This window comes from Ambystoma mexicanum, chromosome 8 (genome assembly GCF_040938575.1).
Source record: "Ambystoma mexicanum isolate Mex_15411 chromosome 8, UKY_AmexF1_1, whole genome shotgun sequence".
Classification (NCBI taxonomy): Eukaryota; Metazoa; Chordata; class Amphibia; order Caudata; family Ambystomatidae; genus Ambystoma; species Ambystoma mexicanum.
In genome coordinates, this window is record NC_090929.1 from 646,267,360 (window position 1) to 646,293,254 (window position 25,895).

The 25,895-nt window shown below is 48.2% G+C and overlaps 1 protein-coding gene across 2 annotated transcripts in view; it reads left to right on the forward strand.

The window, feature by feature from the left end:
* The window catches only part of TMCO4 (transmembrane and coiled-coil domains 4), a 1,142,020-nt gene that overhangs the window by 310,298 nt on the left and 805,827 nt on the right, over positions 1-25,895 (forward strand). The window lies entirely within an intron of this gene.

The window sequence follows — 25,895 nt, forward strand, 5'->3', positions numbered from 1 at the left end:
GGGGCTCCTTGTGATAATTATATTAGGCAGACAACTGTGCTTTGGTGGGTAAATATCGATCACCACCTTTTCTGGCCTTTGGACATTAGAGGTTGCAATTATAGGCATGGGCACAAAGATGTTTCAAGTTTCTTGCGGTTTAGGATTTTTTTACTTAGTCTCAAGCCCCCTTAATCTTGAGCACTTGATTTCTTAAATGTTTTTCCTACTGCCCTTTCTTTTTTAACACTTTATTTCTACCTTTCATTAAATAAGCACATAACATTTGGTATGTTGATAACAAACATGTTACGGTAAGTAACGACCGAGTAAGACGTGGGTGGTGTTATTTGGTCCTTTGCACTTGTTACCCAAGAAAGCTGAGAGCCCTCCACCCCCATGCTTTTTGGGCTCGAAGTTGAATTATGCACCCAAGATTAAGAATTTGGGTTGCATTTGGCAATCCGACTTTGAGTGCAACAGCCAGGTAGGGGCAACATTGCAACTCTTTGCGCCAGGTACTGCCACGTATCCCTCCCAAAAACTATGCTTCTGTAGTAGGGACCTTCATTAATTCCAGACAGGACTACTGTAACAGAATGATAGCCAGCATTCCCAAGGGTCAACTAAATATGTTGCAGAAAGCCCAAAATGCCTGAGTCAGACTTATTTTCAAAGTCCCAAAAGCCAATCCGTTCTCAGAGCTTCGTACATCTCTACACTGGCTCCCTGTTAAACAGAGAATCAATTTTAAGATTCTCTGCATGGTTCACAAATGCCTACATGGCCTTGCTCCCACCTATTGGCAGAGAAGCGATCATGGTATAAGCCAACCTGAGCTCTTTGTTCTTCAGATAAGCTGCTACATCTCATTCCCCCTTCACGCTGTACTAAGAGAAGCGACAGACGTTTCTCAGTATATGGACCAAAACTATCGAACTCCATTCCTGGGAGCATAATGAACTTGAATGAGTTTTCATAGTTCCGAAAAGCACCGAAGACCCACCTGTTCTCTCTAGGCTGGTGGTTCTCTGTCTTAACAAAGACTAACCTGGATTCTTCTTTGGAATGTTTGACGCTTGAATACGATCGGCGCTCAGATACAGTTAATGCTGTGCGGCTGTGCGTTACAAGTAAATCAAATCAACTCAATGTACTGTCAATCAAGAATCTAAGGTTTTTCACATTGCTTTCTCTATAGCCGTCAATTGGTACATAAATGTGACAAGTATTAACATATAATTTTGTATTTTGTGGGCTGCTTTCCATTACACTACAGCATATTTCATATTCTTTGGACATGAATTAAAGAAGTGTACTGTTTCTGTAGTGTCAGTATTCCAATGGAATTCAAACCTTTATTTCGAGGGGATTGGGTCCTCCGACGTATTCCATATCTATGACAGGTAATGTCCACAGCTGTGCTGCTTCGGAAAATCTTTGGCATCTGCGTCCTGCGTCGATGACGTCGATGCGCCGTCCCCGAGGAACCCCTCCGACGGCCGACGTCACCCGATGTGATAAGTAGGACGCACGACGCCCATAGCCTCAGTTCTGTTTTTTCTGCGAACGTGTTCGCTTCGTGAATCTCGGTACGCCTCGACTTGTTGGAGTTTGCTGTTTTCAATTCTCGGTTCGTTGAACCTGTTCGGTTTGGTGTGAAGACCTGTTCGTGGCAATGTCTACTTCGTCTTCAACCCCGCGTCCGGGCTTCAAGAAATGCGGGGACTGTGGGTCAAAGATGTCGGTCACGGACTCGCACAACGCCTGCCTCTGGTGCCTCGGGGAGGTCCACGATACGGACGACTGTGTCGACTGCCAGTCGCTCACGGCAAAGGCCTTGAGGGAACGCAAGAAGAAGCTGTCGGTAGGCCGAGTGTCTAAGCCCCGGAAGTCGAGGTCTGCGGGGCTTTCGACGGATGACTTGAGGGGCGACTCTCCGCGTCATCGTCGGAAGTCCAGTGGGTCTCCTTCCAGGAGTTGGTCTCGCCACTCCTCCGCCTCTTCGAGGCATTCCCGGAAGCGCCGGCATCGGTCACCTTCCCCGTCCTCTTCCGAGGACTCCGCCCGTCGGCGGGTCGCTTATCCCTCCATGCAAGTGACACCGGAGAAATGGGCTTCCTTTGGGAAGTAGATGCTAGCGATTCTTGAATCGCAGGGCACCGGTCCGTCTGCGCCTCCGAGTGGGGTCGGTCGGCACCGGTCGAGAGACACCGCTCGTACGCCTTCGGGCTCGGGTGGTCGGCACGGCTCATGGGAGAGGTCACGCTCGGACAAGGGTAGCCGTTCTCGCCATGCCCGTTCCAGGTCCCGGTCCTCGATGCGCTCGAGACCGCGTGATCCTGTGCCGTCTTCGAAGAAGACGTCAACGCCTTTGGCGCCAAGGTCGTCGACGATTTCTCTCGAGGCTCCGCCTCCAAGGGGTTCGTCGACGCCGTCGGCACCTAGGTCGTCGAGAGACACGCTCGGAGCACCGGCTTCGAGGCCTGTGTCGACGCCGCCGATGCTGGCGGCGCTGCAGCTGACGTTGACGCCGATTCGCTCGACGTCAACGCCTTTTCTGTCGGCGCCGACTCGTTCGGCGCCCTCGACGCCTTTCGAGGCGGTGGTGTCGGAGGGGCCCTGTGGCACGGGGTTTGCCCCTAGAAAGGCTCTGGCTAAGGTCAGGCACTGCTTTGGTCCCCAGAGGTCTTCCTCTCCCCGCCTGGAGTACATTTCAGAGGGTGATGAAGGCTCGGATGACGGCTTGGTTTCGGTTCCAGATGAGCTTATCTCGGGCCATAGCCAGTTTGATGACCTGAGGCAGTCACTGCATGATGCCAGTGGACTGGACACCTCTCCGGAGGTGGAGTTTTGTAGGCAGGAGCCTGGCACTCATGCCGATTCTTCATATCGGCAGCTTATGTCTCGGGTCACCGAGTACTTGGGTTGGTCAGATCCACCAGGGGAGTTCGTTCAGGATGATCTCACGGACATCCTTGATCTCGGTCCCCCCACTGACCCGGTTTTGCCGTTTCATATGGCTCTGCAGAGAAGGGTGGCGGCGGCTTGGACTTCTCTGGAGAGTCTCCCGGCAGTGGGCAAGTCTTTGTCGCGAAAATACCGTCCAGCCAGTAGCGACCCCTGCTACTTGTCCAGGCACCCCACTCCGGAGAGTTTGGTGGTGCAGGCGTCTACGGCCCCGGCAAAGCAGGCGTTGTATCCTACCATCCCTCCGGATAGAGACAACAAATGTTTTGACGGCTGGGCGAAGAAAGTGTTTTCTTCAGGGGGTATGGCGCTTCAGGCGGCCAACTCCATATGTGCCTTGTCTCGTTTCACACACACTCTGTGGAACTGTGTTGCATTAGCGACTGGACATGTTCCCGAAGGGGACGAACGGGATGGTTTCCTTGCTATGGTTCAGGATGGCAAGGATGCCATGTGCGAGGCCGTTCAGTCGGGTTTGGACTTGGCAGATTGTGTCAGCCGGTCCATGGCGGCGAGCACCGTAATGCGCAGGTTTGCGTGGTTGCGGAAGTCTGGGTTCGCTCCTGATGTGCAGTCCCGGCTCCTCAACATGCCCTTTGACGGTGAACACCTTTTTGGCAGCAAGGCTGACGAGAGCCTTGAGAGGTTGCAGACCTCCAAAGCTGCAGTGAAGTCGTTGGGCGCTGCAGTTCGCCAACCTCCGCCTTTTCGTCAAAGGGGACACCAATGGAGGGGAGGTTCCTTTCGCTATTACTCGTCCTTCAGTAAAGCGAGGGGGGCTGGCAGTCAAAGAGGTCATCGTAAGAGTGCCAGAGGTGGAAACAAAGGTACTCGAGGTGCCAAGGCCGCTTGGGCAGTTGCCTCTTTGCCCTCAGGCAACGCCGCAGCCGCTACCACTCAGTCATGAGGCCAGGTCCCATGGTTCGCCGGTTGGGGAAGGCTGGTGCAGCATCTTGTAGAGTGGCACGCCGTTACTTCGGATGTGTGGGTTCTGGAGATCATAACCCACGGCTACTGTCTTCCTTTTCGGCAGAGGCCTCACGACAATCCACCAGGGAGCCTCTCTTTGAAGAGTCCGGATCCGCTCCTTGTGCAGGAAATTCAAGCCCTGCTGGAGAAAGGCGCCATAAAACTGGTGCCTGTAGCGGAGAGGAACAAGGGATGGTATTCCCCTTATTTTTTGATTTCGAAGAAAGACGGGGGATTGAGACCCATCATGGACTTGCACAGTTTGAACAAACTCCTCAGGAAGGACAAGTTCAAGATGGTGACTCTTTCTCAGGTCCTCCAGGCCCTTCATCTTCAGGACTGGTTGGTGTCTCTCGACCTCAAGGATGCTTACTTCCATGTGCCGATCCATCCCAAGCACAAGAAGTACCTGAGGTTCGCGGTTGGCGACTCGCACTTTCAGTTTCGGGTCCTGCCGTTCGGATTGACCTCCGCCCCGAGGGTTTTCACCAAGCTCATGGTGGTGGTGGCAGCACATCTCAGGAAAGGGGGGATTCACGTGTACCCCTACCTGGGCGATTGGTTGATCAGGGGGAGCTCTCCCGAGCAAGTCCTGGATCATCTGTCCGTCACCTGCCACTCTCTTCACAGGCTGGGCTTCTCCCTCAATTTAAAGAAGTCCCATTTGACACCAACGCAGCGGCTCCAGTACATCGGAGCAGTGCTCGACACGTCCCTGGGGCAGTGTTTTCCTCCTCGGATAAGGGCTCTTCACATTCAGCAGATGGTGAACAAGTTTCAATTTGCCCAGGATCTCCCAGCGTCCGAGTTCTTGAGACTGCTCGGCCTCATGGCATCCTGCATTCTTCTGGTGCCAGAGGCTCGTCTGCGGATGAGATCTTTGCAGTGGGCACTCAAGCTCCAGTGGTCTCAGTCCTCCGGCAGGCTGTCGGACCCTGTTCAGGTGCCGCCCTCGGTAGCCCGGGACCTTCTGTGGTGGGCCGTCGAAGGCAATCTGATGAAGGGGGCCCCATTTTGGCTGCCCTGACCGGAGGTGACGATCGTGACGGACGCATCCCTCACGGGATGGGGAGCTCATGCCAACGAGTTGACAGTCAGCGGTCGTTGGTCTCCGTCGGAGTCCAGACTCCATATCAATCTGTTGGAGCTGAGGGCTGTCAGGCTAGCCCTGAAGGCTTTTCTGCCGACTGTGCGTGGAAAGAGTGTCCTGATTCTAACGGACAACACGGTGGCCATGCACTACCTCAACAAAAAGGGGGGGGGGGCAGGGTCACTTCCGCTGTGCAGGGAGGCGATGCAGCTCGAGTTCTGGGCCATCCAGCAGGAAGTTTCGATCTCGGCTGTTCATCTGGCCGGAGACGACAACGAGACGGCGGACGCTCTGAGCAGGCAGAGCACAATCTCTCACGAGTGGGAGCTGGCTCAGGAGATTCTCCTGGAGATCTTCGCCCTTTGGGGTACCCCTCAAGTGGATCTCTTCGCCTCCAGTGTCAACCGGAAGTGCGAAAGGTTTTGCTTGCGGGAATTTCCTCCAAAAGGAGCCTTAGGAGACGCGTTCGTGGTGGAGTGGTCATTCCCACTGCTGTACGCGTTTCCTCCAGTCCTCGTCATCCCGCAAGTACTGCGGAGGTTACAGAGGTTCGGTTCCCGGATGATCCTCATTGCTCCGGCGTGGGCCCGGAGGACGTGGTACCCGGACCTTCTAGACTTGTCCATCTGCCCTCCACGTCGTCTTCCCTACCGAGACGATCTGCTCTCGCGGGAGGGGGGTCAGGTTCTCCATCCATAGGTCAGATCCCTCAATCTTGACGCTTGGCTTCTGAAAGGTTGAGGTATAAGGATTGGGACCTCCCTGAAGACAGACGTGATGGAGGTGTTGCTCTCGGCCAGGTGGCCGGCAACAAAGTCTCTGTACCGTTGCCGTTGGAGTAAGTTCTGCGACTGGCGCAGAGTTCAGACTGTGGATCCTTTTGAATGTGACATTCCCATGGTTTTGTCTTTTTTGCTTTCTTTGGCCCACAGGGGCTTGCAAGTGGGGACCATTAAAGGTCTGAAGAGTGTTCCTATTTTAAGATTCCTTTAATTTTGCAGTTTTTGAAAGGGCTCACTAATGTCTTCCCTCCGTTACCTTTTTTGGTGCCTGGTTGGGATTTGAACCTTGTTCTTAAGTTTCTTATGGGTGCTCCGTTTGAGCCTTTACTTTCTTGCCCTTTGAGGCTGTTAACTCTGAAAACTGTGTTTTTGGTTGCGGTTACTTCCGCTCGCAGAGTGAGTGAGTTACAGGCACTTTCAGTTAAGCCACCCTTCACTGTGTTTCACAAGGACAGGGTTGTCCTTAGAGTTCGTCCTTCTTTTCTTCCGAAGGTGGTTTCGGAATTTCATTTGAGCCAGAAGGTTGTTCTTCCGGCGTTCTATCCTCCTCCACATCCTGGTAAGGAAGAGGAGAGGCTCCATAGGCTTGATCCTTGGAGAGCGTTGAGCTTTTATATTTCGCGCATGTCCCGGGTCAGAGTGGACGATCAACTTTTCATTGGTTACGCTGGAAAGCGTTTGGGACAAGCTGTGACGAAACAGACTTTGTCTCGTTAGATTATTTTAGCTATCTCCGAGTGTTACCGCTTGGCGGGTAAGGATCCTCCGGCTGGCTTGCGGGCCCATTCTACCAGGGGAGTGGCTGCGTCTACTGCCCTGCAGAGGGGAGTTCCTATTCGTCACATCTGTGATGCAGCCACCGGGGCTTCAGTACATACTTTTGTACGTCACTACTCCCTCGATTCCATCAGAGGGCAAGATCTGGCCTTTGGCAAGGCAGTTCTCTATTCCGCAATTTGATTGGGCATGCTAAATTTGTATTCTAAATTCTTTCCCACCTCCTTGCTTGGTACTGCTTTGGGAGTCTGTCATTGATATGGAATACGTCGGAGGACCCAATCCCCTCGAAGAACAAGTTACTTTCTTACCTGGTAACGTTCTTTCGATGGGATGGTCCGACGACGTATTCCATATCGCTCCCGCCCTGCCTTCCCCGCTGCAGAATTTCTTTTGCGATTGCAGCTTGCGTTCCGCAAGGCCTTGTGTGTCTGACTGGCAGAAAACTGGTGGCACACGTTCTGGGAAAAAACTATAACTGAGGCTATGGGCGTCGTGCGTCCTACTTATCACATCGGGTGACGTCGGCCGTCGGAGGAGGTCTTCAGGGACGGCGCATCGACGTCATCGACGCAGGACGCAGACGCCAAAGATTTCCGAAGCAGCACAGCTGTGGACATTACCTGTCATAGATATGGAATACGTTGTCGGACCATCCCATCGAAAGAACGTTACCAGGTAAGAAAGTTACTTGTTCATCTTGTCTATTGGGGTCACCAAATTGTTCATACTCCAAATTATCTGGTGCTGTATGTCTACTGGATGTCCCGCCATAAGCTACATATAACATCACTTGTCTTACATCTTTATGCTGTTCGCACCTGCATACAGGAGTCATGTTCCCTTTGTGTATTTTGTATTAGGCTATTGTCCTTTGCTTCATCCTCGAAATTTCTTGAGCCTCCTAAAGGGGCTCAGAATTTCCCCGAAATATGTTTAGGGCAGGCTCTTAGGCTGTGAACACGCTCTAAACATCTTGTCTCCATTACATAGCACTAGTTCTTTCATCCGGCACGTTATGTCCGGCACACTTGATTTCATCTAAGCCATAGTAACACGTCTTTGAGCCAATAGCAACATTTTCAGGCAAAAAAGTGATCTCGTGGGTGTCAACCCTAGTTGCAGATTTAATGGGATGTAAAGTAGATTTATTTTTAATATCTGCAGTCAGGATGGAGTTAATGTCATCAGTTAGTCTGTCCTAAAACTGCATTCCCAGGACATATGAATTAAGGTATTGTACGTTTTTATCATACCTAAAAGTTTGCATGTACAAAAAGACCTAAAAATGCTACCACCAAAGGTTCGAACACCAAAAGTTCGAACCTTTGGTGGTAGCATTGTAGGTAATTATATTTTTTTATAAATAGACTGCGGGGTAGTCCCCCGCAACACCCCGCTCACTATACTGTGTGGTATAGTGAGCGGGGGTTGCGGGGTAAACGTTGCAGCCCCGTAAAAAAAAAAAAAAGAAAAGGACTCTGCAGCACCGCTTCCCGATCATGGAAGAGAAAGGGAACTGGTGCCGCAGGGACTCAGTGTGAAGAAAAAGGTAACTAGGGTATGTTTATGTTGGGGGTGTGGGTGGGGTGTGTTGAGGGTGTGGGTGGGGGGGTGTGTTGTGGGAGTGGATGGGGGGTTGTCGTGGGTGTGGGTGGGGGTATCGGTATGTAGGGGTTGTGTACGTGTGTTCGCATTGGAAATGTGCAAACCTTTGGTGGTTCGCACATTTCTCATGCAAACTTTCTGGCCGTGGGAAAATCGGCCACGGTCGGATCACGTAGATCCATGAATTAATATTGCATCCTTATTACCACACTTCTTGCACCCTGGATTAAATTCTGGATACATGGCGTGTAGTTTTTGTTGTTATTCTGTAGTTACCAGTCAAACCTTTGTAATGGATAAGTCTAAATCTTGCATTTAGGAAACCTCACCTGGCTTGATCACAAGCAGCTAGCCACTTCATACAGGGCAATAAAAAATGATAGTGTTCTGTGTACGTTTTATCTGGACACACCACCAGTGATCTACGCTGTGATACCCAATACATATCCTATTCACAAAACACCCAGATGTTATGGGGAGAGGGTCATCCCACCGCTGTAACAGAGATACAGTTTGTAAATGAAAATGAAACAGTTTTTTTCTTTTAGTGAGGATTCCAAGCCTGACAACAGGGAATATTCATGAGCATGTGAATCCATGGCAGAGCCATGCTGGAGAACAATAGTTACAGGTAAGTAACTTGTTTCTTCCCGACCAAGGGGACCACTGCAGATGAAACCAACTACATGAACAGGATCGAAGTCCCGGGGGACAGTTCTCACAGCACTGGTTTGGAAGAATTTGCCCCAGGACAGCTGGCGCACAGTGAAGTTTAGGTCTGGATATCTGTGATTGTTGATTCCGCCTAGAGGGCACTTAAACGCACGACATGTGAACTTGCCATCCCATTCCTGATTCTAGACGGTATGCAGTGATTTTAATGAAAAAAGAAAAATGCAATGAAAAAATATTTAAAAATCAATATATGGGTGCTGTGGGTAAAGGGTTAAGAGGTGTGGGTTGTGTCTGGGGTGACGTTAGAATCTTGGGGAAATGGGGGATTGGGGTGGCAGACCCCCAAGTTAAAAAAATCGATATTTTTTTAATGTGCTATTATTTCATTTGTTAGGATTTAATTCGGTAAAAATCACGTTTAACCATTCTAGATCTGTATATTCTGTTTATATACGTTTCTTGGCACATCCCTTTGTAAATATATGCCAGGATCACATTTGGGGACTGATTTAGCACCATTGGAGAGTTTGAGACAGGGAGCACCTGAAATAAATATACAAGTTGGGATAGTAACTTCATTTTTACAGCAGCCATCATGCTCCAAGAGTGAATTTCTTATTTTATTGTGTCCGGCAAGTAAGTGTAGTTAGCCTGATAAAGTCCTGGTTGGTGCTTGGAAAGGATTATGTCAAGGTGTTTAATTTTACGAGGCTGTGAATGGAACAGTGTCTCAGATTTGAACTTGTGCAAGTGAAAAGATATTTAAGGCTACACTTTTGTCCAAATTTATCATGAATCGTGAGATTGAAATTTGCAGTAGTAACAAGATCAAGCCTTGTGTGTGTTTCACGGGAAGTAAAATGTAAAATATCATCTGCAACCTTTGTGAGCTTTTGTGTAGTAACTTCATATTCAATACCCCTCACGCCTCTGAATTCCTACGCCATCGCCAGTGGTCGAAGTGGTGCTCCTATACTTCTTTTTTTTAATCTTATTTTTATTAAAATTTTCATCAATATAACATTACAACTACCCCCCACACCCCACCCTAGGAAGCTACCAAATTAATAATAACATTCATTTACAATCCATACAATTGCACTTTAACTAAATAAGTTACAGATCCGTATTCTCTATGGGCACCAGTTCTCACGGAAGGTCTTGTGCCAAAAGACCAGCACACCCTCCAATCTTTTTAAAATGTCATTTGCTTTCCTTGTATTACATAAGTAACCCATTCCAGAGAAGCAAAATGCCACATTTTTGTTAGCCACTCCTGTTCTGTTGGGGGCACAGGTTGTTTCCATTTTTATGCTATGAAGAGACCGCAGCAACCGTCAATATAGCATATGCTTTCCTCTGTTTTTTCCCGGTTAAAACCTCCAGAACATCTCCCAGGCTCAACATTGCCTCACCCATGTCTCTTCATATCTGGGAGCCAAATATCTCATACATTGCTTTGTTGACCTCTTCCCAATATGTTTTAATTATTGAACACTCCCACCATATATGAACCCATGTTCCCATTTCTTTGCAGCCCCGCCAACATTCCCCCAAAACATTCTTATAAAACTTGTGCAGTTTCTCCTGTTTGAGGTGCCTTTGTACCATCACCTTAACCTACATTTCTCGTATTTGAATTGCCTGCATCAATTTAGGAATTCCCTTCCATACCGCCAACCATTGTGTCTCCGTAATGGTTTCTCCCATAGTTTCATGTACCTCCATTTCACTTGACTTGTGTTCTCACAAAGTATCTTGTACAATGACCCAACCACATGCATATCCCCTGAATTTGGAGTGATATATTTTTCAAAGGGGGTTATCTTGTACAATGACCCAACCACATGCATATCCCCTGAATTTGGAGTGATATATTTTTCAAAGGGGGTTAAGTCCCTTATTATGAAGTACGTGTTAACCATCAACCAAAGTCGGAGTTGGACATACCTCAAACTTTCATTTTCATTCAACGAAAACGCCAGCTTACTTTGTTGAAATGTTCTGATCTCTTACCCACTACCATATCCCCCATTTTCAAACATCCTGCTTCCTCTCATGCTTCAAATGTATTCCGCTCTAATCCCGGAGTAGACTGGGGATTACGAAAGAGAGGTGTGAAAGGGGAGGGAAATGTAATGATACCTGATCGTTTCACCACTGCATCCCATACCTGTGCTACCAACTTTGTGATTTTGCTTTTATACATATTGATAGGTCGATCCCGCTTTTGACTCCACAGTACTTTCTGAAGGGGTTTGCCTACCACTGTTCTATCCATTCACGCCCACATTTTCTCCATGTCACCTTTAAAGCATTCTCTAATAATTCTCAATTGGGACGCTTAGTAATAAAGTTTGATGTCAGGGGCCCCCATCCCTCCCTTAAGTACTGGGGCCTTTATTATCTTCCATGCTACCCTAGATTTAATTCCTTGACAAATGTAATCTCTCGTTATATTATTCAGTATTTAAAAAAAAAAAAAATGGTGGGGACCATTACCGGTAATGCCTGGAAGAAATGCAACACCTTCGGGGGGACCATCATTTTGATTACTTTCATGCTGACATCAGGAGAGGGAGTAATTTGCTCAGTACATTGACTCCAGAAAATCAGTTAATTGTATACCCAAATATCTCATACCCTGTTCCGTCAATAGGAATTGGTCTTCGTAGCCATCCCTAATTCCTGTTATTTTCCCTTTCTGAAATTTCATCATTACTGATTTTTGTATGTTCATTTTTAAACCTGTCAACTCCCCAATTTGTAATAATGCTGTTGCTAGGGCTGGTAAAGAAGAGGGTATATCAGTTACTGTTAACAATAAATCATCCACAAATGCCATTGCTTTATGGTCTTCTCCCCCAAATTGAATACCTTTGATTTTCTTCTCATCCCTAATTCTGGACAACAGTGGCTCAAGCTGTATTGCGTATTATATCGGCGATAGCTGTCACCCTTGTTTAGTCCCACGGGAAACCCTAACCTCTTGGGAGAGATCCCTATTAATGGCTAATCTTAGAGTTGGATTGTTATACTTTGCTCTTACCATTTGTAAAAACCTAGGACCAAACCCCATAGTCTCCAATGTTGAAAATAACAAAGACTACTGGACACGATTGAACGCCTTTTCGGCATCAAACGCTATAACCCCTGCTGATAAACGTAATCTGTTTATTTAGTCTAATAAATATCTCACCCGTCTATTATTGTCAAATGTTTGCCTACCCGAAACAAACCTATATTGATCGGGGTGTATTAATTGCGGTACCACCTTCCCAGGCTGTTTGCTAATATTTTGGTATATAGGGCCTCATTACACGTTGTGCGGTAAGGGTTTAACCTTACCGCTAAGGGAATACCAGTATCGTTAAATCCTCATGCCAATTACGACCCAGATTACTGCTATTAGCGGCACCACTAAGTACGGTGCCACTAATAGCGGCTAGTTCGCGGGCGCGCGACCCTTCATCTCGTAAATAGCGCCATGCTGCTTATAGCACACTATCACAAGCCATGCGGACATGCAAATAGTGGCATGGTAAAGCCCCAAAAACCCCTTACCGGCATGGCGCTAATACCGGCATCGCGAACCACTCGTTAATAGAACTGAGCAGTGTTCCCCCCTGCCACAGGTGGACACAATCAGCACAGGTGAAGGCAATGGAGACTGTGGCAGCACAAAAGGAGCACACCACACCCCTTCACACACCCCTTCCCACACCAAGATGGTTCCAATACTAGCAGCATTACATGGGCTGGAGGACATGATTGCAGTGCAGCACCAACAACAACAGGCAGCACAGAGGAGACGCCGGAGGAGGAGGAAGAGGAGGGCAAGACAGGCGCAGCAAGCACCACCAGGGCACCTAGTCATACCACAGAGGCAGCCACCAATCCCCAGGATCCGAGCCAGTCCATTTAACCTAACTCCTGAGCAGATACACACCCTGTACCGTCTGGACCGGAATACCATCACCAGCATCGTGGACATGATACATGACGACATTGTGAGCCTCATAGACATCAGAACTGCCATCCACCGTCTACTGAAGGTGGTGACTGTGCTCACTTCCTGGCCACAGGCACCTACCAGCATACAGTGGGGCAGATGCATGGCATCTCACAACCAGTATTCTCACGCACGCTGAACCAGGTACTCAATGCCCTCCTGAAGCATGCACCTGAACACATATTCATGCCTCGGACTGCCCAGGAGATCGCAAACAGGAGATCGCAAATACCAAAGTTGGCTTCTATTCACTGGCAGGCATCCCAAGTTGCATTGGGGCCATCGACTGTACCCATGTGGAATTGGTGGTCCCACATCACAATGAAGTAGTCTACCGAAACAGGAAGCAATTCCACTCCATCAATGTCCAAATGGTATGTGACGCTAACAAGATAATCACACATTGTTGTGCCCGATTTCCCGGATCAACCCATGATTCCATGGTCCTGCGGAACTCAACCATACCACGCTGCATGGAGCGACAAGCCGGACAACGTTCGTGGCTACTTGGCGAGTAGCAGGGCATGCACATGGCAGTGTGATTAGGGGGGAGAGATACATACTCCAACTGGGTGTGATTGGGGGGGAGAGATACATACTCCAACTGGGTGTTGGGGGGAGAGATACATACTCCAACTGGGTGTAGCCTGTCGTCCGTAGGACAAATGGACATACAGATGTACGCCAATGTCCATCAGGGAAGGCCGCAATGTACTTGAGAAGAACCCACATGCAATTATAAGCTACACAACATAGAGAACAATCCAGGTCTACGAATATTACACATCCATCCACATCCACATTGCACATCATGCCACACCACATAATACACAAATCAGCAACATGGCGTCAAGATGGTAATACATTATTAGCGCAGCACAACATCAGTACAGAAATGTGCCCTTGAATGCATGCAAAGGGATCACCCCTAGCCATAGCATTGAACCACACACCTATAGCACCAGTGAAGTGATGCTACACAGCATGGCAACATCAATGTCGGAATGGTAGTACACTAGCAGTGTGGTACCAAATATGCCTGGGCTCAGGGACACCTAAAACCTGGCCTCACCCAGCACATGTCAATTGCTGTCGGAGGCATGAATCGGGCATGTCCACTTGCAGGGTCAAGCACACCTTTGCACATTGCAGTCACACAGATCGTCTGCATGCATGCTGGTAGTCGTGGATCTCAATCAGAATGCAAAGTTGATTTGTGTGACATGTACATGCCGCTCCAGAGGTGAACAGTAACAGCTCCCCATTCTTCCCCCCATACAGGCGATGCCGGCTATCCCCTGAAGAGGTGGCTCCTTACCCCTGTACGGAACCCACAGAACCGGCACGAAGAGGACTACAATCGTGCACATACCCATACCTGTGTCGTGAGTGAGCAGACATTTGGCCTTTTGAAGACACGGTTTAGGTGCATAAGCAGGTCGGGTGGCGCTCTCCTGTACGGCCATGGGAAGGTGGTCAAGATCACCATGGCATGTGTCATGCTGCACAATATGTGTATCAGACGGAATGTGCCACTGACCCCTGACGTTCAAATGCAACCACCTAATGAGGATGATGATGATGGTGATGAGGACGGAGGTGACGGGAATGCAGGTCATGCAAGAGGCGATGGCCAGGAGGGACGTGATGTGAGACAGCATCTGATCAACCACATTTTCTGAGTAACATGGTTTCACTCTGTATGATGGATATGGGTAGTAATGCACTGGTGTCTGTGTTGAAGCACACAATGGACCCTGTCACCAATAAAGTACACATACACAATGAAGAAGTTCAAGCCTGTGTTTTGATTAATCACCAGTGTATTAAGGAATTTCAAGATGTATAAGTGCATGTCCCCAAAAATCCCACCACCCTTCCCCCCTCCCCCCACAACAGTCCCGAAACACCCTTCCCCCCTCCCCCACAACAGTCCTGAAACACCCTTCTCCCCTCCCCCCACAACAGTCCTGAAACACCCTTCCCCCCTCCCCCCATAACAGTCCCGAAACACCCTTCTTCCCTCCCCCCACAACATTCCCAAAACACCCTTCCCCTCTCCCCCCACAACAGTCCCGAAACACCCTACCCCCCTCCCCCCACAACAGTCCCTTATGTGTCTGGCACAATGTTGTTGTCCAGCTGCACACGTGGAAGGTTGACCCTGCAGTCCCTATTCCCCATTGCCACCACCAGCATTAGGAGGCTGGGTTGACGTGCGCCTGGTGGTGCGCGTGGAGCGGCGGAGGGGGCTTGTCTGCTTCGAACTAGCAGATGATGATGTGGCTGTCTGTCCCGGTGGTGGTGGTGGGAACTGGCGGTCCATCGCGTCTGCTATCCGCGTGAGGACCTGCCTGAGTTGGCCAATCTCCCCACACAGCCTGTTTGTACAGGCTTCAATCGCCTCCCTTGAGTGCCTGGCAGTCTCTGTTATCTCCCCCCTAAGACGGGCAGCCTCTTCAACATGCTGCCCAACCAGCACAGTTATGTCCTCTTGGCACTGCCTGATGCTGGCCAGGTTAAGGGCACTGTGGCGTTCTCGTGGTGTGGCTGCTGCGCCTTCCTCTGCAACCAGGACTTCTGGTGAAGCCACCGGTGGGCTACTGGACCCTCCCATGTTGTCCTGGCCAGACTGGCCATGGACACTGGACCCAGGTGTTTGTTGTGGAGTTGCCTCTGGGGTTCCTGGGGAGGTTGGGGTGTGCATTTCCATTGGGAACTCTATCGGGTCCTCCACATCTGAGAGCGGCGCTGTGGCTGCCGCCTCACCTGTGGAACTTGTGGCAGCAGAGGGTGGGCCCTCTGTGGCTGGAATCCGTGGTGGGGGGTTCACTTCTGAAGGTGGGGCAGTTGTTGCTGGTGTGGACAGTGGTATGGTAGCAGTGGCGCTCCGCCGATGTTTGGCACTCTCCATGGGAACTCTTCTCCCTTTGCCCCGTGATGTAGTGGGGTGTCCCCTGTGTCCTGTGGCCTTGGTTTTTTCATGGCAGGGGGTGCCTGAGTTGCAGTGCCAGGTTCTTCACTGTCTGTATGTGAGCCTGTTGGGGACAAAGAGGGGGATGGCATTGGTGACGGTTCAATGTACTTCATGCAGAATATGTCAATCATGCTGTTGTGAGTATTGGGACTTCATTGGTAGGGATGCAGGTGATGTGTCTGTTGAGTGGGTCATCCATGCATGGTTGTGTGTGGCACTTGTCTCTGGTGATGCGTGCATGTGTGTGTGTTTGGGTTTGACACTGACATGGCCAGGGTTGCATGCATGTATGGATGTTTGCGCATCCATGAGGTGAATCTGGGCTCACATTTGGGGGGGACCTCAACATTTACAGTGCATACTTTCATGTGTACACTCACCTCCATCTGATGTAGTTGCCACACCATGCTCCATGCTCCCGACTCCCTCAATCGATTAAACACCAATCGTGTTGGCGCAGGTCTCCTCCCACTCTTTTAATTTTATCAGCGAATCTGCTCCACCGCCTGTGGCCATGCTGCAGTTCACAGACAGGATGCTTCGGACCCGGAGGCGGAGATCATCCCACCGCTTTCTGCACTCCCGGACAATGCGGGTGGTGGTGCCCACTGCACTCACTTTCAGGGCAACCTCTGCCCAGATTGCCTTCTTGTGGATCAGGGTCTCCCACCGCATGTAGTTCGCAAATACCACGTCGGCATTCGCTGCAAGGGTCTCAGTGAGCATTGTTAGCTCATCGTTGGTGAACTTCTCCTTGTGCTGGCGGTCGGTTGTTTTTTTAATAGCCTTAGGCATGGCGAGGGTATCCTTGTGGCTTTCGAATAGCAAAGTTCTCAAAACAGCTCCAGGGGGCAGAGGATGGCAATGGATTGTGTTTTTGAAGATGGCCGCCATGCTCCATCCCATTCCTGTGCGATGACGCTATTTCCGGTTCCGCTATTTAACGGTGACCGCTAATTGCGGTGACCGCTAATTGCGATGGCCGCTATTAGCGGTGACCGCTGTTTGCATGTTGCGGAAGGTCGGATGTGCTATCAGCGCTTTCATCGGTGCCGCTAATGGTCTTTTTGGGGTCTTTAGCTGCATGGTGGTAGGGTCATTACCGGCATGGCGCTATGCTCGTGTCCGCGTACTCGTAATGGTACTCTATTAGCGGCCTCTTGCCAAGGCGGACATTTTAATAGCGCCATGCCGGTAAATTACGATTTTTAGCGCACAACGTGTAATGAGGGCCATAGTCTGGCATCTATATTGATGAGAGCTATGGGCCTATAGGACCCATGTTGAGTCTTGTCCTTCCCTGGCTTTGTCAGAAGCACCACCTTCGCCTCTTGCATTGAGGGCGTAATACAACCCTCCCTCCTAAAAGAATTGAATAATAAAAAAAGAAAATACCGGGGTCAAGTCTTCCATGTAAGTCTTATAAAAAGTTGCTGGGAAACCTTGAGGTCCTGGTGCTTTCTTGAGAGGTAAGGATTTTATCACCTCTCGTACTTCAGCTAATGTGATCTCTCACTCTAGATCTTCCCTGTCACCTACCTCTAAACTGTTCAACCGATATTGTTGTAAATAATTAATTTGTTTTTGAGGGTCTGGGCAGTCTGAGGAATATAGCTCAGAATAGTACTCCTTAAAAGCTTCCATTATTTCTCTAGAGGAGGAGCTAATATTACCCTGCCCAGTATTGATTGTACAGATAATCCTAGCTTCCGCTTTCATTCGGACTTGATGTGCCAGGAGGCAGTCAGCCGTATTGGCCTTATTATAATAGATGTGCCTTAAATACAACAGGGCCTTCTCGGCACGTCTTGTCTGTAGTAGGTCTAATTGACCTCTAAGGTTCCTGTATTTTTTCCGCATTTGTGCCCCCTTATTCGTTTCCATCTCCTTCATAGCTACTTTTAATTGCGCTTCCAGCCCCAGTTGGGCTGCTGCTAGTATCTTCTCCCTGTGAGCTTTTTTTGCAATTAGATTCCCCCCATAGTCGCTTTGAAAGAATCCCAAACTCATCTTTCCGGTGTACCTTGGGTCCCATTTAGTTCAAAATATTATTTAATTTTACCCCGGATTTCCTCACCCAATATCTGATCTTTTACTATATATTCTGGAAATGTCCACCGCCATAGCCCTAACCCTTTGTGTTCCTGGAAAATTGTTACCTTTAGTGGTGCATGGTCAGATAAAGCTATTGGGCCCATATCCATCTGTTGTATTCTTCCTATCAATAACGCTGAGACCCACACATAATCTATCCTAGAAAATGTCCTGGGGAGCTGAATAGAACGTATACCCTTTGTCTTCGTGCTGAGTTTCTTTCCATGCATCTACCAGTGACAAATTGTCCATGGTCATTTTTAACTTTTTTATAGGGGGTCGTTGCGATATCTGTCCAACCCTGCACCTATCTACCTGGGGATCCCAGGCCATATTGAAATCCTCCGTCAGGATAATTTGTCCTTCTGCGAAAGTGTCTAGCTTGCCCAGAACCCCTTGCAGAAACGCATCCCGTCCTGAATCTGGAGCATAAACTGTAGCTATCGTAAATCGCGTTATTTCCAGTTGTATTATGATAAAAAAGATATCTTCCCTCCTTATCCACTTCTTTAGCCAATATATTGTTACAAACCCAACCTTTCAGCGCTATCAAGGCCCCTCCCTTCTTAGCCTTGTAATTAGATTGAATGATGTGTGGATAACCATGTGGTTTCAATTTGTTTGCATCTTTCCTTGCCAAATGTGTCTCCTGAAATGTCACTATATCTGGCTTCTCTCGGCTCAAAAATGTGCAGACTTTACGTCTTTTTACAGGTGAATTTAGACCCCTAATGTTCAGAGTCAGGAGTTGGATAACTCTCTTACCTCCCATCTGGATAAATGTACACTGATTGTTCCTTAGGTAGCTAACCCTCCTCTCTTCCCCTCTCCCCCAATACAATATCTGAAAACCCTCCTGAACTTGCCCCTCCACCCCCATTCCCTCTCATCTCCCCGGTCAGACCCAACCTATTCCCTATCCTTCCACGCATTAAGCCATGGAGATTGAGCCCCACTTCACATCCGGAGATTAGTTGTGCGGGTCTACCCCTGATTCCAAGTGGCAAGAATTGTACCTCCCTACCTCCCGCCACCTCTTTTCGCGAGGCTACCTGCCCATACAACATTGCCATCACCCCTGCTAACATTGGAATCACAGATTTGCAACAGATAATACAATGGTTTACACATTTACCCTCTCCAAGACCATGGATATCTTACTCAGTTGACAGTTCCTTGCGATCAGTTTCACAATGTCTTTTCCATCCCCATCTTCTAAATCTCCCTTTTTCCTGGACTTTGCAAGTTTCCTTTTGATTGTTCCCTTCGTCATCCTCTGGTATTTTCAATATCTGTAAACCTTCTTTGCACAAACTGATGCAATGTTGTTGTCCTTCCCATGTATAGAAAAGACCAAAAGGGAATGATATAATTGTATTTCCGATCCATTGACCTTAATAGGAGTAGCTTTCCTTGCTGCCAGTAGAATTGCCTGTTTTGGATGGGTTGTTCCTCCAACGTATTCCTCATCTTTGATAATCATGTCCAGCTTCGGCTGCTTCGGAAAACATTTTCGGCAGAGGGTGCCCTGCGCCGATGGAATCGCGTTGATGTCCCTCGAAGGCCTCCGTCGAGGGTGATATCATCGGGTAATATAAATAGCACGCACAGCGCCCGTTGGCCCCAGTTCAGTTTTTCTGCTAACGTGTCTGCTTCGGAGACTCTGCGCACTTCATTAGTTTGGAGAAAAAAATTGCGAAAATCGATAAAGATGTCTTCGTCCTCCACTCCGACGACACCCCACACGGGTTTTAAGAAGTGCAAGGAGTGTGACTCGAAAATGTCGATCACGGATCCACATCATTCTTGCCTGTGGTGCTTGGGGGAAGGCCATGACACTGATTCCTGCTCAAAATGTTAGCCTATGACAGGAAAAGCCCTGCGAGAACGAAAGGGGAAGTTACAGGTAGGAAAGTTGTCCAAACCTTGTAAGACTAAACCCGATCGTGCCTCAACCACTGAGTCGACAGATTGTTCTCCTCGACGCAAGAGAGATAAAACGATCGAGGTCCCCATAGTGGCTCACGCCATTCTTCGTCCTCGACCAAACAATCAAAAAGGAGGCACCATCGGTCACCCTCCTCTTCATCCTTGTCAGGCGAATCCCCAGAGAAAGTAAAGTGCCCTACCAAACACTTGTCATCTGCATAGACCAAGGATTGGCCACTACCCAATTAATGTGTAAAACTTCACCATAAACAACAAGGTTTTGTTCTATTAACAATCAAACAATTAGGCCCAGGTTCTCCCTTGGTTAATGAACCTGCAGGATTTCCTTTGCCTAACAAAATTTTATGTTCGCAGTCAGTTACTGCATTTTCTTAACAGAATGTACTTAACCTTGATTGTTACTTTTGGTTTGTTTTCATTGTATCACAACTACTTGTGTAAACACCAAGTGCATTATAACCTATTCATGTTTTATGGAAAATTGCAGAATAAGCAAAATTGCTCATGATTGTCTTTTCCAGGTTTAAAAATGAGGAATGAATTACTTTCATGAAGAGAGCAATCCCTTGCTATATTCAACATTGTTATTTCACACCTATTTTAGGACTTATGCTTAGTGTAGTTGTGGATATACATGGATATGAACATCGTCTCTATTCCTTGATTACATATTTTCAATGACAATGACTATTCTTTGTTTATATGTTTTGTCCACTTGATTTTTACTTACAATGCATTTAAATAAACACATGTCCCCTGAACTATGGGGTTTATAACAGATCTGTGATGTATTCCGATAGCAATTCTGTTATTCCTTTGCATGTGAGCATAATTTATATTACTTGCATACTGGGTTTAGGGTGATTAGCTTTAACACCATCACAGTTTCTAGTAAATAAAACAACATTCTACAATTCAGTAATGTTCTAATTTCTCTGGCGGCTACCATCCCCCCAGTTATACATCTGCGTAGTGGGAGACATTCCGCTTAGAAATGTTGAAAATATTTGAAAGGCTGGGTAAGCCTCCGTCTGCGCCTTCTATTGAAGCTGGCAGAGAGCGGTCTCGACACAACACTTGCGCGCCCTTGAGCCCGGGTATTCAAAGGAATACTCATCGAGAACCCTCGAGGACTCCAGTGAGTAAAAGTCACTTGAGACGGGATGAGCGTTCGAGATCATCAATGCCGTCGAAGCTTGCAGAACCCACAAAGCCAAAATCTTTGAAGGGTACCGTCAATTTGTCGACACTATCCAGGCCATCAGCGCCATTGACACCGGCGCCATTGACGCCTCTATCGATGTCGACGCCAAAACCATTGGCCCCAAAAGTACCAGTCATATCACCTCAGCCTCCAGGTCATTAGTAAACTCATAAAAAGGCTAAATCAAAGTCTTCTTTGAAGCCTAAAACACCTGCGAGCGTTCCTGAGAAATCTTTCACCCCTTTGCCAAGGAAGGAGTATTTCAAATCCCTTTCCTCCATCTTTGAAGAAGAAGAAAGGTCTGATGGTGAGGATGCCCCTTTTGGGTTTCAATTTGGAGCTCCAAATGTGCCAGAGTGCCTCATTTTGGAAGAGAACAAGATCGAGGATCTGTGTAATACTCTACATAATGCCAGTGGCATTGATACCTGTCCTGAACTGGAGTTTGGTAGGCCAGAACCTGGAGAGCATGCTGACTCGTCATACCTTCACCTAATGTCCAAGGTTGTGGAATACCTAGGCTGGGCTAGACCTCCGGTACAATTTGTTCAAGATGACCTAACAGATATTCTGGACCAAGGTCCACCTACAGATCCAATTCTACCTTTCCATGTGGCTCTACAAAATGGGGTGGCCAAGAATTGGGAGACCCCGGACACCAATCCTGCGGTGGACAAATCTCCCACAAGAAAATATCACCTTTCCAGTAGTGACCCCGGCTACCTGTCCAAGCACCCCACTCCGGAGAGTCTGGTGGTCCAGGCAGCCACAGCTACATCGAACAAGGCAGTGTACCCTACCATCCCTCTGGATAGGGACGACAAGCGTGTGGATGGATGGATGGATGGATGGATGGATGGATGGATGGGCAGGCAAGGTATTTTCAGCTGGGAGAATGGCCATGAAGTCGGCCAACTCTACATGTGCCTTAGCAAAATTTTGTACACTGTGTGGGAGTGCATATCCATGGCAACGGAGCACATTCCGGAAGGGGAGGAAAGGGACGGTTTCCTAGCTATCGTTAAGGATGGAAAGGAAGCCATGCGTGAGTCCTTTCAGTCTGGATTGGACACTGCAGACAGCATCAGCAGGTCCATGGCTCCAATCACCGTAATGCGCAGATTTGCGTGGCTGCGGAAGTCTGGTTTTGCCATGATAAAAGGGAACGCATTGTGTCTATTCTGCCGGCGGTAAGCAGGCCAACGGAAAGGTGGCCCTTTAGGCATTTTGTGGTAGGGATCTAGGCGATGGAGTACCCTGCCAAGAGGGGCTGAGCAAGTAGCCACATTTCTTGTAGAAGAACAATGTCATATGAAGATGATAGATTTGAATCCTGTTGCGAGAATAGGTGTTTGAAGACCCTTGTATTCCATACAGCAATTGTGAGATTGTCAGTTGTTATCTTCTCTGGGCACTAAAGATAGGTGCATCTCTTGGTGTCTCGTAGAGTGTCGTGGAGCCCCGACCAGTCTGTGCTATAGTGCGTGTTGGTATGGTCTTTGAATGCCACTTCTCTCGTTAGTTTCCCTTGACTACCATGGCTAAAAATATTTAAAGATTCAAAGGCAGGCCCTTTTTTTCATGATGTGTTGTTTTGTGCTTTGAATAAGATCTGTACTCTGGCGTATTTAAATGTTTTTGAATCTAATCCAAAACCATGATCTCTGAGTTGGTCTATGGCATCCATGAAATTTGTCTTAGGATTTGAGAAGGGATAATAAGATTTACTTTATCAAAATTTCAGTAGTTAGTATACCAAATACTAGCTACTAGCTCATGATTGAATGGTTTTCAAGGAGGGTGTCACACTTCGCAGTGTGCACAGGTGCTTTCAGGATTCCTCCATGCCGCATGTGAGGCGCATTCAAATACATCCTGGTGCACGGCGTAAGGTTGTCACCCTTCCTTGTGGTGTGCGGCGCTTTGTGGCACCGTTTGTTGCCTGATGGAAACTGCAGGGGAGCGCAAGGCAGCATGTGTTGTAAATGGGACTACAATTCCCATGCTGCCTGGTTATTTCTCACATGACCGTTTCACGGTATTGCTGGAAAGTCTCCCTAATTACATCTGCCTTTATAAACAGCTGTGGGCTATTCCTCACTGCTTCTGTTTGAAGATGCTAGGTGAAGTTCCGTCTTCATTTGGTTTTCGGATCCCGTTCCCTCGTGGTTTCCGGACTTTATTCTTGCTGTTCTGCGCTCCGACCATCTGCGTAACAGGACTACTGGCGTCTCATACGGACTGCATTGTCTTTTGTTTTTGTCCAGAACTTTGCCCGCCAGTGTACCAGGACTTTGCTTCTTCATTGGACTGCTCTGCCCTTCGTTTTGCTTCTGACGCCGCCCGCCTGTGTACCAGGACTTTTGCTTCCTCATTGGACTATTCTGCTCTTCGTTCTGCTTCTGACGCCGCCCGCTCGTGTATCAGGATCCTTGCTTCTTTACTTGGATTGCTTTGTCTTTTGCCTGTGTTCTGTACCAGAACTCATTCACCCATTCTTCTACATGCATTCCCTCTTACCTGCGTGTACAGCACTACCTTCCTTTACTGCGCTGCGCTTGTGCATTTGCTGCTGAAACAGTGAGTCATTCAATTTTCTCACTAATTGGAAGGTTTCTGTATAAACCTAAAGCACTCAGCACACCCGTGCTTTACAGCATTCATACTACTGGAATCACCTTCGCTTCCTCCTATAACCCTTAACTAAAGTACTTGAACTCCTTCAACCTTTCTACGTGCATATAGGACGCTACGCTGATTGCACCAACCCGGAACTAGAGCGCTCCTGGTGCCGCCCGGGAGTAGTACCCTTACTAATCTTCCTCTCATTTTATACTTGTTGTCTTCTTTAAGAATAATCCAGTGCTCCTCGTGGTAATACACAACGATATACTTTTATACAGTCTGGTTCCCAATTTAGTTGTTACAGTACTATTTTTTCGTTTTTGTTTATTGATAGGAGGGCAGCAGGTGTCTATTGTAGCCAGTCTAGGGGAAAACATATCAGGTATCCTTTGTGAATCTATGGTTCATATGCATATTATTTATCACGTGTGGCTTATAATCTCTGTCTTTCTTTGCAGCCGGTTACGCTCTTTTAAGTGATGGGGACCTTTTTTACTGTTCATACAGTAGAAGGCCATATGATTGAAAAGAGTTACTTCCCTCATAGAGAGGAGGCTCGGGTAGGAGGCTCCAACCCGAGCTCTACAATCAACTCCCAAACTTCACTGACAGGGTATTCAGTCTCGGGCTTTACCGTTCGGCGAGTAACACAAACAGAAGCCAGGGAAGGGAAGGACCCCCTGGCTGCCATGGTTCGGCTGGTAGCTGAATTCAGGGCAGACATGACGGCTGCCCATGATGCCTTAAATCACCGGATTGATGGCCTGCAGCACTTTCCAGCTCCCCAAACTCTGGGGATCGACACTTCTAGTGCTCCTGCATCCACTTCAGGGGTTTCTTCTGCCTCTGGTTCTGGCTTTTTGGCAGCTCCGGTTCTAATGGCATCCCAGTTCCCATTGGCCCCTCCAGAGAGATTCCTTGGTGACCCTAAGAACTTCAGAACTTTCAATAATCAATGCAAGTTGCATTTCCTCTGCCGTCCAACGGCCTTTCCTAATGCAACGACCAAAGCTTCATTTGTGCTTTCCCACCTTGGTGGTACCGCAGCGGCCTGGGCCAATCCGTTGCTTGAATCCAATAGTTATTTATTATACGATTGCAAAGCCCTTATAACGGCTATGCACCGGGTCTTTGATACTCGTTATAAGTCACAGGCTACTGATCTAGAATTCCTGAACTTGCGCCAAGGGACTTCTTCCCTATTCTCCTACCTCACTCGGTTCAACCAGCTGGCAGCTGAGACTGACTGGCCTGAAGAGAAGAATTCAGCGGTCTTTTATAAGGGCTTATCCAAGGATCTGGAAGACATTTTAGCCACTGTACCAGTGGTTCCAACCTTATTTGGAGAATTACTTGATCTGGTGTTACAGATAGACGCCAGGAGAGCCGAAAGGAAAGGGGAACGCAAACCGGTTACCCCAGTTTCTTCCTTTCCGTAGACCGCTGGCCCACTCTCTTCTGCTCCAGAACCTATGCAAGTAGGGGCAGTACGGGGTCCCCTAACCCTTGTTCAACGGGAGCACCGTAGAACAAACAACCTTTGCATGTACTGCGGCTCAGCTGAACAAGACTGTCCAAAGAAACCTGTGAAGAAAATGGGAAACGCCAAAACCCAGCGATAGCTAGAGTCCCTACGCCGGGGATACATTCATTGTTCTCACAAGAAAAGGCAGCTGCCCCTGTCAGTCTACCTGTGGTTTTCACCACTGCGCCCGGCATGTCTTTCTCCTCATTGACCATCATTGATTCAGTAGCCATGGGGAACTACATGGACTATGACTGTGCTGTTTCCCACAATGTTCCTTTGTTATCTAAGGCACAGCCAGAAACCGTCCATACTGTGGATGGCACTTCTTTGGTGTCTGGTCTAGTGACACAAAATACCTCTATGGTTCAAATGCAAACATAGGAAGGGCACGTGGAGAAAATGTCTTTTGATCTAATAAAGGCTCCTCAGTTCTGGGTCATATTAAGGGTACCCTGGTTGCAGCAGCACAATCCTGCCATTGATTGGGCCAAAAGGGTAGTCCGATTCCCGTCTGCTCTCTGCAATGAACAGTGTTTCCAAAACACTAGTGTCTTGCCAACCTCTTCCTGTCAGGCGTTGGTGCCTTCTTCTGCTTTTGTCGGAGCTATAACTAATGCCAAAGAAGTTATATCCACGGAATACCTCTCTTACCTTG